We start from the raw sequence: 10,945 nt of genomic DNA, 5'->3' as shown, positions 1-10,945 counted from the left end.
TGGCAGAGCCTGCAGGCTAGAGTGTCCCGCAGGGGGAGGGGCTCTTCCCCCGTGGACTCTATGGCAGAGCCTGCAGGCTAGAGTGTCCCGCAGGGGGAGGGGCTCTTCCCCCGTGGACTCTATGGCAGAGCCTGCAGGCTAGAGCGTCTCGGGGGCGCTCTTCCCCTTGGACTCTATGGCAGAACCTCCAGGCTAGAGCGTCCCCCAGGGGGAGGGGCTCTTCCCCTTGGACTCTATGGCAGCGCCTGCAGGCTAGAGCGTCCCGCAGGGGGCGGGGCTCTTCCCGCTTGGACTCTATGGCAGAGCCTGCAGGCTAGAGCGTCCCACAGGGGGCGGGGCTCTTTCCCCTTGGACTCTATGGCAGAGCCTGCAGGCTAGAGTGTCCCGCAGGGGGAGGGGCTCTTCCCCCGTGGACTCTATGGCAGAGCCTGCAGGCTAGAGCATCCCGCAGGGGGAGGGGCTCCTTCTCCTTGGACTCTATGGCAGAGCCTGCAGGCTAGAGAGTCTCGGGGGCGCTCTTCCCCTTGGACTCTATGGCAGAACCTCCAGGCTAGAGCGTCCCCCAGGGGGAGGGGCTCTTCCCCTTGGACTCTATGGCAGAGCCTGCAGGCTAGAGCGTCCCGGAGGGGGAGGGGCTCTTTCCCCTTGGACTCTATGGCAGAGCCTGCAGGATAGAGCGTCGTATCCAGACAAAAGGTTTCTTCCCCTCCCCCTCTGTAGCAGACGGCCTGAAGCTAGAGTGTCTCCCTCCCTAAGCCTCCCCCCCTTGGAGGTCTGAGGCTCTGGGGAGGCTGACAGGCCTTGGCCCATAGAGTTGGGCAGCGAGAGCGGCGCACAGTGATGGGCGGGGGGGGGGTGTCTCGCTCACCCTGTGAGGCCCCTGGGCATGTATCCCATGATGCTCAGCGGTGCAGTCAGCTGAGCCGCTCTGTGAGCTCTTTCCCGGTGAAAGGGGAACTTGTCTGTCCCGTGTGGCCGCATGGGCGGTGGTTGAAGTAAACCAGTTCCATTCTGGCACCCCCTGATTGTCAGCTGTGGCCTGTGTGGTGACTGGGGGGCAAGGCCTGGCTCCTCCCCTGAACAACGGCTCGTGCCGAACTCGGGCACCCGCGCTGCTCCAACCGGGGAACAGGAGGCAGGTGCAGGGTGTGAAACATGGTGGAGAACGTTTCAGCAGCAGCTTGGTGCCGGGGAATTCCAGACCAATCAGCTTCGCTTCAGTAGCAGGACACATAATGGAGCAAATAATTAAGCAATCAGTCTGCAGACACATAGACGATAATAAAGCGATAGATAAAAGCATGGATTTGTCAAGAACAAATTGGGTCAAAGCAACCTAATAATTTTGACAGGGTAACAAACCTTGTGGATGGGGGGGAAGCGGTAGATGTGGTATATCTGGACTTTAGTAAGGCTTTTGATACTGTCTCGCATTACTTTCCCATAAACAAACTAGGGAAATACAGATGGAGCTACTATAAGGTGGGTACATAACTGGTTGGAAAACCGTTCCCAGAGAGTAGTTATCAGTGGTTCACAGTCAAGCTGAAAGTGCATATCAAGTCAGGTCCCATAGGGATTGGTCCTGGGTCTGGTTCTGTTCAATATCTTCATGAATGATTTAGATAATGGCATAGACAGTACACTTATAAAGTTTGTGGACAATACCAAGCTGGGAAGGGTTGCAAGTGCTGTGGAGGATAGGATTAAAATTCAAAATGATCTGGACAAACTGGAGAAATGGTCTGAAGTAAATAGGATGAAATTCAAAAAGGACAAATGCAAAGTGCTCCACTTAGGAGGGAACAATCAGTTGCACACATACAAAATGGGAAATGACTGCCTAGGAAGGAGCACTGCGGAAAGGGATCTGGGGAGTCATAGTGGATCACAAGCTAAATATGAGTCAACAGTGTAACATGGGTGCAAAAAAAGCAAACATCATACTGGGATGTATTAGCAGGAACACTGTAAGTAACACACGAGAAGTAATTCTTCCACTCTACTCTGTGTTTATATGGCCTCAACTGGAGTATTGTGTCCAGTTCTGGGGGCCACATTTCAGGAAAGATGTGGACAAATTGGAGAAAGTCCAGAGAAGACCAACAAAAACGATTAATGGTCTAGAAAACATGACCTAGGAGGGAAGATTGAAAAAACTGGGTTTGTTTAGTCTGGAGAAGAGAAGACCGAGAGGGGACATGACCTGTTTTCAAGTACATAAAAAAGGTTGTTACGAGGAGGAGGGAGAAAAATTGTTCTGCCTAACTTCTGAGGATAGGACAAGAAGCAATGGGCTTAAATTGCAGCAAGGGCAGTTTAGGTTGGACATTAGGACAAAATTCCTAACTGTCAGAATGGTTAAGCACTGCAATAAATTGCCTAGGGAGGTTGTGGAATTTCCATCATTGGGGATTTTTAAGAGCAGGTTGGACAAACACTGACAGGGATGGTCTAGAATCGATAATACTTAGTCCTGCCTTGAGTGCAGGGGACTGGACGAGATGACCTCGCGAGGTCCCTTCCAGTTCTATGAGTCTATGAGAAGGGAAAGTAGATCAGCACATGCAGAAATGGAGGGGTGGAGACAGCTGATGCTGCTTGTAATGGCTGACACATCTTATGCTAACCGGCAGTTCTGGACCATGACCACAAGCACTGAGTGGTGTGAAACCATCATTGTGCAGATCTGAGATGACCAGCAGTGGGCTCAGAACTTCTGCATGAGAAAATCCACATTCCAGGAGCTGTGTGAGGAGCTTATCCTGGCCCTTCAGTACCAGGACATGCTGATGAGATGGGTCATGGTGTAGAACTGATGAATGAAATTGTTTTTAATTGTTCACTTTATCAATGTAACTTCATAAGTAAAGTTTATGAATGAAACAACATTCACTCATAAAACCGGTTACCCCAATAACTGGCTAATTGACAATTAAGGTGCTTGTTAGAGCCACAGCCTTCAGCCAGCTGCCCTTCTAAGTTTCACTGTCAATCCAATTCTTGCTTAAATCACTGAGACTTGCACTGTTTCAGTATTGTAACTTCTGTTCACTGTTTGCCATTCACGACACTTGTCTACTTCTGTTCACTGTTTGCCATATTGTAATTCAGACTCCATTTTACAACGCTTACTCCATTTTGTAAAAGCTTGCTGCAACCTTCATTTTTGCAAAACCCTGCTGTAATCTTATTAGTTTAGTTTTGATGTGTGGATGAGGTATGTATGGATGATGGAATCAACCTCCAGCCCCAGCCTGTCCTGGTGAAATAGAGTTCAAACACCAACGGCTGAAGATGCAGACAAGAGCCCTAACAAAGTAAGGAGAGCCCACCCCAAAAAGAAAAGAACAAAGGTACAATAGAAGGAAGATCAAAGCCAGGTCCGAGGCTGAAAGTCACGTCTGCAATTGACGGGTGATCAGTCACACCGAACCCAGAGGCAGCGTGACACAGCAAGACCTATAGACTCTGGATTCAAACTAAAGCCTACAAAAAAGAATGGGTGAGACGGAAGACTTTGGAGGGTAACGTTCTGCTGCCAACTTGGGAGGGCAGACCCAGCCCTTCCTTGTGCCCAGCTTTCCTAGCTAGTTAGCCACCACAAGCTACAATCCCAAGCTGTGAACTCAAGCCACGAACTCAAGCTACATTCAGGACTGGTAACTATCAAGCAGCTGCAGAACATTTAGTGTGTGTATAAGTATGAAGGTATTAGCTAGTGGTTATAGATCAAATTGTTATCACAATAAATGTAGCATCTTTGTCTTGCCCCTGAAACGATCCTGTGTAGTTTTGTCTGCATAACAATGGCAGGCTAGAAGCAAGTTGCTATTGCCCATCAGTCATCAGATGATCCAAGAGCTCAGTAGCATAGGTGATATTTTTCTATAACTGTTCTCTTTTCCAGTAAGAAATCTCCAGGAAAGTTCACATCTTCCAGTGCCACCACAGCCTGAAATAGTGCAAAGACCAGCACTGATTGTGACAGTGCCCACCTCATGCTGGGTGCCAACCACATACAAAGAGCATTCCGTGCTCCGAAGTGTTCACAGCAAACGGGCTGGAGCAGGATAAAAGTCAGCCTCAATTTTCCCTTTCTAAATTCTTCCCATTACTCTTAGTTGCACCCCTTCCTTGAGCAACCCCTCTTCCTTCTTGGGGCTTTACATCTTTAGATGTGTGTAGACTGTTGCTCTCCTCCCCCACCCTTCCGTTGTCGCTTAGCCATGTTGTATAGAGTCATTTGCTTTAAGATCCACACTGGGTTTCAGTAGCTCAGCCACTTTTTTGCAGGATCAATTTGTACCCTCGGAAATGTGCTCGCGTTGTTCCTGTCTCCGGATACAAATCTCTGTCTGTGGTACTTGCATGGCTCCCCATTACTGGAGTATCTGAGCATCTGCTCTCTTTAGTTTATTTTTCCTCTCTCTCCCCCGCCACATGTGTGAGGCATTGCAGAACTATCTTTCCCGTTGTACCGATGGTGAACCAAGGCACAGAGAGACGACATGACTCGTTCAAGGTCACCCAGGAAGCCTGTGGCAGACCAGGGACTTGAACAAAGGGCTCCCATGTCCTCAGAGAGGGTCTGAGCCACTGGATTATCTTTCCCTTCAGTAGCTGCATCTCCTACCTGATACCAAGATAACATACCCCTTAGAAACACTGGGACAGTCTGCTGTGCAATCCAGAGCAGTGAGAGGCTGTGTCACCCCTGCCCTGCAAGCTTGGGTCCCTCACAATGCTTTGCTGCTGTAGCTCCTACCTGGGTCAAACAGCGTGCAGGTCACACCCTGCGTGTCTGTATATAGCTGCAGCCCACCAGGCACACATCAGTCTTACTCTGGCTTCCATCAAGCCTTGGTTACCACTTGCAGGGTGACTCCAACACACTCCTGCTCCCGGATTTCCCCCCAAAACGTGTGTTCTGCACTGTCCATCCCTCTCCTGGACAGTCCAGATCTATGAGGTCTATTGCCCTCTAAGGGGATCAATATAAAACAGTTTGCTACCAGAAATGGAGTTACCCACATAGTTCAGATTAAAGGCAACACTGGTCTGTTCTTAATTAAAGAATAAAACAAGTTTATTTAACTGCAAAGGGGGAGATTTTAAGTTAGTACAAGCATAAGGCGTTAAAGCCAGAAATGGTTACAAGAGAAATAAAGATAAAATCCTTCCTAGGACTAAAACTTAACAAGCTAGACCTGGGTCAAGATAAAGTTCTCACCACGTGCTCCCAGCAACAGGGCCGACCAAATTTCAGGTCAGGATCTCACCCAAAGTCAAACGGGCTTGTTTCTTTTGTTGTCTTAGGTGAAAGAACAAGAGAGATGGATGTGGAGAGAGAAACTGGGATGTTTTTGTCCGTCACTTTTATAGTTCAGTCACCCTCTGAAATGCATTTTCCTGAGGGTTGTGCCTAGATAAAGTTCATTCCTGCAGTGTGGATGGAGTCCAGCAGTCTGGTGGTGAAAGAGGGTCCATGCTGTTGTTTGCTGTTGTCCGTGCCGATCTGTTTGTTCCTGCCCTTGCTCCTCGCCAAAGAATGGCCACTTGACAGGCGATCGCCCATCAGTTTTGATGGCCACTTGGCTAGATGCATCAGCTTGTCCTTTGTCTTTAAGAAACAGGTTCACTCCCTCCCCAGAATTGTCTAGCAAACACACTTCAGCCATGATTTCAGCTGAAGTCCGTAATTGTATTACGCACTTTTCATCATATTATTGGCCAGTGAGTTATTAGTTTTCAGCTGATACCTCATAAGGCATATTCTGTACAAAGATTGTTACAATAGGGTGAAGGGTGTGAACGGCGGGGTGCATTCCGTCACAAAGACCCAGGACGGATGCAATGACGCAGAGCAAGCAGTTAGGCCTGGCATTAAGGTTTGTGCCCGCCATTCATTTTGGGCACACCTCTTGCTGCACAAATTATGTAAACACTTTCTTCTTTTCCTTGCCTTCCTTCACACAAATACACGTGTCCATTTATCAAAGGGGTTGTCGCTATATTCTCCCTGGTTTTTGCCTTCAGCTGTTGTCCAAATAAAGGGCCTTAAAACTGTACACTATCCTTGCTGGAGATGCGGTGGAGGGAAATGGTAGCCATGGATGTATCATTTACTTTGGGTATTAGTTGAGCCCATAGAACCTGCTAAAGACTTCCCATTTATCTCACGTGAGCTGGTATCTGCAGGGTGGTGGTGGTGGAACGGCCCTTCGTTGTTTTGAAAACACATTGTACATTTGGGCTGAAGAAAAGCTAAAGAAAGTAGCTGGGTGTTGCCAACAGGTTCCATCTCCCACTGCATACTTCTAGTTCCCTGAGTTGTCTATCTTCCCCCTCCACCTCTAAATGGCCCTTGGCTGGATTGGAACCAGTGACCTAGAGGTGAACAGCCACCAGCTCCCACCTTCAGTTCAGGAGCGTTTAAAGCAGAGGAAAGATGGTGTAGGTATTAGGGTGCTCACTTAGAAGACCCATGTTCAATTTCTTGTTCCACCACAGACTTCCTGCATGACCTTGGGCAAAGCACTTCCCCACTCTGGGCCTCAGTTGTGATCTGTACAATGGGTATAATTGCCCTGCCCTGCCCCACAAGGCAAATACATTAATGCTATCCCTAAGACAGCAGTGCCATGCCTGGGTCCTGCTTGTCTGGCATTGTACTGGCTACATTGTGTAGTGTAGTTTCCCTTTGGGTTGTTGATGGCCATATTGGGGACACTATTCTGTTTGATTATTCTTTTAAAGCAATGAACAAAACATTTAAAACAAACTTCCATTGACCTCAGTGGGCGCAGAAGCAGGTCGAATGTTAGTAATCCTTTTGTTCAGGTGCATCCCAATCATCATTTGTTAATACACTGTCCACAGGAGATGTGATTTGTAGGGCCAGGCAATGGAAGGTACTGAACACCCTCAACTCCTATTGACCTCAGTAGGAGCTGAGCGTTCATCAGCTCCCAGGATCTGGCCTCGCAACCACTCAGGTTGAAGTTGGTGGGAGTTTTAACACTGATTTCAATGGGACCAGGATCAGTCTTAATTTACCCCAACAGCGATTCAGTCCATTAGAGCATCGAGGAATCCTTGCACTGCAAAGTCAAGGGGGTTAATGTAGTTTGCTAGGCACCCCACCACAGTATACCAGCCCGTCCCAGGCTTTGAGATCAGCCTAGTTAGTTCCAAGGGACTTTCTTTTTTGGGTTGTTGCTGTGTCATCCTAGATGTCCCCTGAACTCAGTCCCTCTGTGAAATGTTCCCAGAGCAGGGAGCCAGGTTCCAGATACAAGCAGAGGTGGTGACCTAATGGAAGTTGCCAAGGCTCCATCAAAGCATTCCCAAGCCCCTGCGAGCACTGAGTCATCAAGGAAGAGAGAAGATCATGAGCAGTGGTGAGCAATTCCAAGGACCATGCAGGTCAGAAGGCGGTGACGCTAGAAGCAAACCCAGTAATTACACTGGCAAAGGGACCAGCAGGGATAACTGGTAGGTTTGCTTAGAGGAATGTTTAATAAATAGGACATGACACAACACATGTTACTGTGTTCTGATCAGCTCATCCGTGCATCACAAGAAGCCTTATATGGCACCTTAATATTTAGGATCAGAGTTAAGGCTGTCGGGTGGTTGTTCAGGATGAAGGTAAAGCTACATGGGATGTGGATTGTGGAAAGGAGCTGGAGGTGAGATTGCAAAGGGGAACTGAGTAGCAGCCGTGTTAGTCTGTATCCGCAAAAAGAACAGGAGTACTTGTGGCACCTTAAAGACTATCAAATTTATTTTAGCATGAGCTTTTGTGAGTTACAGCTCACTTCTTCGGATGCATAGAATGGAACACACAGACAGGAGATATTTATACATACAGAGAACATGAAAAGGTGGAAGTAGCCATGCCAACAGGAAGAGTCTAATCAATTGAGATGAGCTATCATCAGCAGGAGGGAAAAAAACTTTTTGAAGTGATAATTAAGATGGCCCATAGAAGGTGCGAGGAGAACTTAACATAGGGAAATAGATTCAATTAGTGTAATGGCCCAACCATGCCCAGTCTCTGTTTAGGCCACAGTTAATTGTATCTAGTTTGCATATTAATTTGAGTTCAGCAGTTTCTCTTTGGAGTCTGTTTTTGAAGTTTTTTTGTTGCAAAATTGCCACTGAGTGGTTAGAGAGGTTGAAGTGTTCTCCCACTGGTTTTTGAATGTTATGATTCCTGATGTCAGATTTGTGTCCATTTATTCTTTTGCGTAGAGACTGTCCGGTTTGGCCAATGTACGTGGCAGAGGGGCATTGCTGGCACATGATGGCATATATCACGTTGGTAGATGTGCAGGGGCTCGTACACCTGTCTGTGTGTTCCATTCTATGCATCCGAAGAAGTGAGCTGTAACTCACGAAAGCTCATGCTAAAATAAATTTGTTAGTCTTTAAGGTGCCACAAGTACTCCTGTTCTTTTTTCAAAGGGGAACTAGAGCTTATGTGGGGTGGTGTTGAATGACTCAACTGCTCTTTCCTAGCTGCCTGTGGTTTGCATGGGTGGGAAGTACAGGGAAGCAATCTGAGTAGGTTAAAGTTTGGTCTGAGAATTTCCCAGCTTTATAAAGGGATGAACATTGATCGTTCTTCATGTGAATGGCCATGAACATGGTTGTGTATTTCTTGGAGGGCTCCTATGCCATCCTGAGCCGCATGGTATGTCCTCCTCCCACCATAGAGCCCTTTCTCCTCTACTCCACGGTAACCTCACTGCCCAGCTCCAGAACGTTTGCCCTCCTACATTATGCATCTAGGCAGTGCTGTAATACACAGTATTCCACGTCCTGCTGTTACATGTCTCAAGTACTTTGAGATGCCCCCGTACAAGGTCCCATAAGATAGTGCAGTTGAGGTCTATTCATGAGTTTATTGTTGCTGTAACTAAGGTCAATGCTGAAGGCCACTGGCCGGCCCCTTGGCTTCACAGACAGCTGCAAGAACAATAGGTTTGCAGCAGGAAAGGCAAGTCTGAACTCAGGAGAGCCCCGTGAAATCCTATTCTAAAGCTTCCACTCTGTTCTCACAGCAGGAAACAACAAAATATCCTACTTGCCGCACTTCTCTTGCCACTGGACCCCAGCTCCATAGTTGGGCTAAGTGAACAGAATGTGGGTTACCATGGCTATAGTGTATCAGCTGAGGGGTAGCAATTATGTCCTCCCACCAGCACTACAAGCAGTAGAGGGAGTGAAAACTGGAAGCTCCACAAAGGAGAGCTTCGTTCTGTTTTATGGTTGCTCTTAGGAATTTGGTACTGAGCAGACAGTCTATCCTATGGCGCTGTGACACCAAATTGTGCCACACTGTACACAGACAGGGCACTACCTTGTAAAAGAGCTGATAGCTGTTCCTAAGCTTGAGTGCACCCGTGAAGGTGGAGGATGTGATGTAGTAGGATATCTAAATATATGGCGACTGACCATTCCTGCCCCTGAGATCATGGTCCAGTGATAGGAGGAAAACTCATCTCCCTCCACTCAGGGCTGTGCACACAATGCTTCCTAGTGCTCAGTTCACTCAAGTCTCACATAAGACTATTTGCGCCACCACCCCCACAGCCTGGGAATTGCACAGAACTGCTTAGTTTCTGTGACGTAGGAGACCCTCAAAAGGAAAAGGGAAGTGTGTTTTGCAGAACAGAGGCAGCTTCCCGCCCACCCTGCTGTCTAAATCACACGTTGTAAAGGAGCCACTGAAGGTCACTCTGCTTGTTGTGTGACTTGAGGGTTCAGGATCCTACCGAAATGTTTCTGATTAGTACAAGGTGCCTTAGGACTTTTGACTGCTTAGCCCATTACAGTGGCACTCCCACTTTTCCATAGTCTAGATCACAAGGAGAGCCTAAGATCCAGGATAACGGCATGAGCCATCCTGCCTCCATCCATGGTTACTTCCCATCCCAGGGACGATTGCTACCCATTACTTTGCTGGGATTACCTGTCCAGGTGGGCAAGGTAGCCGTAGCTACGTTCTAGTGCTTGCTTACTCTCCCCTCCCTAATAGCAGAGCCAGCATCACAGAGTAGCCGGAGCTCTGACCACCCCCATCCCCGGCCCTCAGAAAGCACTATGGTAGAGCACCCCTTTTAATTCAAGTAGTTTTCACATACATGGGAGACCCTATTTCAATGACCTGCCCAGTACATTAAAAGCATATTATAGAAACCCAAACAACAAGGAGAATATATAGGAGTCAAGTAGTTTCAATCCACTCTCAGCAGGAATAAATTCCCCTTGACCAACAGTTATTCACAACCCCTTCTCCTCCCCTCCTGCTGTTGTGCCTCTTGCATGTGTTCTCACTCCAATTTAGATCGTAAACTCCCAGGGTGGCTTCTAGAGCCCAGTTTAGCCCGGGGGCACTCCAGGAAGAGGGCAAACATAGTAGTTTGAAAAAATAAAACGTCATTTTAAAAAGTTTAACACATTTATTTAAAATACAATTTATAAAATGTTTTTCTGCATACTTAGGAGCACTTCCATGGGGAGACAGGCGGCTGTGTGTCCCGTGGCAGACGCACACAGCTTTGCACTTCTTACCACCCGAATACACACATGCACACGCATACACACACACAGAACCATAAAGTGCCCCTAAGAACACACACCAAAACCCCTATAAACATGTATTAGAACAAGAGCTCTAGCCCCTCTGCAAACAGGGCCTTTGACTTATCCCAACACTGATTTCTGGACAGGATCACTGACCTACTGTCCACCTGGAAGAGGGGGCCTAGTGGTAGGTTTCTCCAGGAACGTTGCCCCCCCCGCCCGCAGGTTGGAAGCATCCTGACTGACTATGCTATAAGGATGAATAAGCTGGAGAGGGGCGCTCTGGTTAGCTCTCCCCACATAATCTTATATTAGTTATGTGAGGGTGATGCTGGAGGACCGGATTGTG

The sequence above is a fragment of the Mauremys reevesii genome, linkage group 21, assembly GCF_016161935.1.
Source record: "Mauremys reevesii isolate NIE-2019 linkage group 21, ASM1616193v1, whole genome shotgun sequence".
Taxonomy (NCBI): domain Eukaryota; kingdom Metazoa; phylum Chordata; order Testudines; family Geoemydidae; genus Mauremys; species Mauremys reevesii.
Note: the sequence above shows the minus strand (reverse complement) of the source record.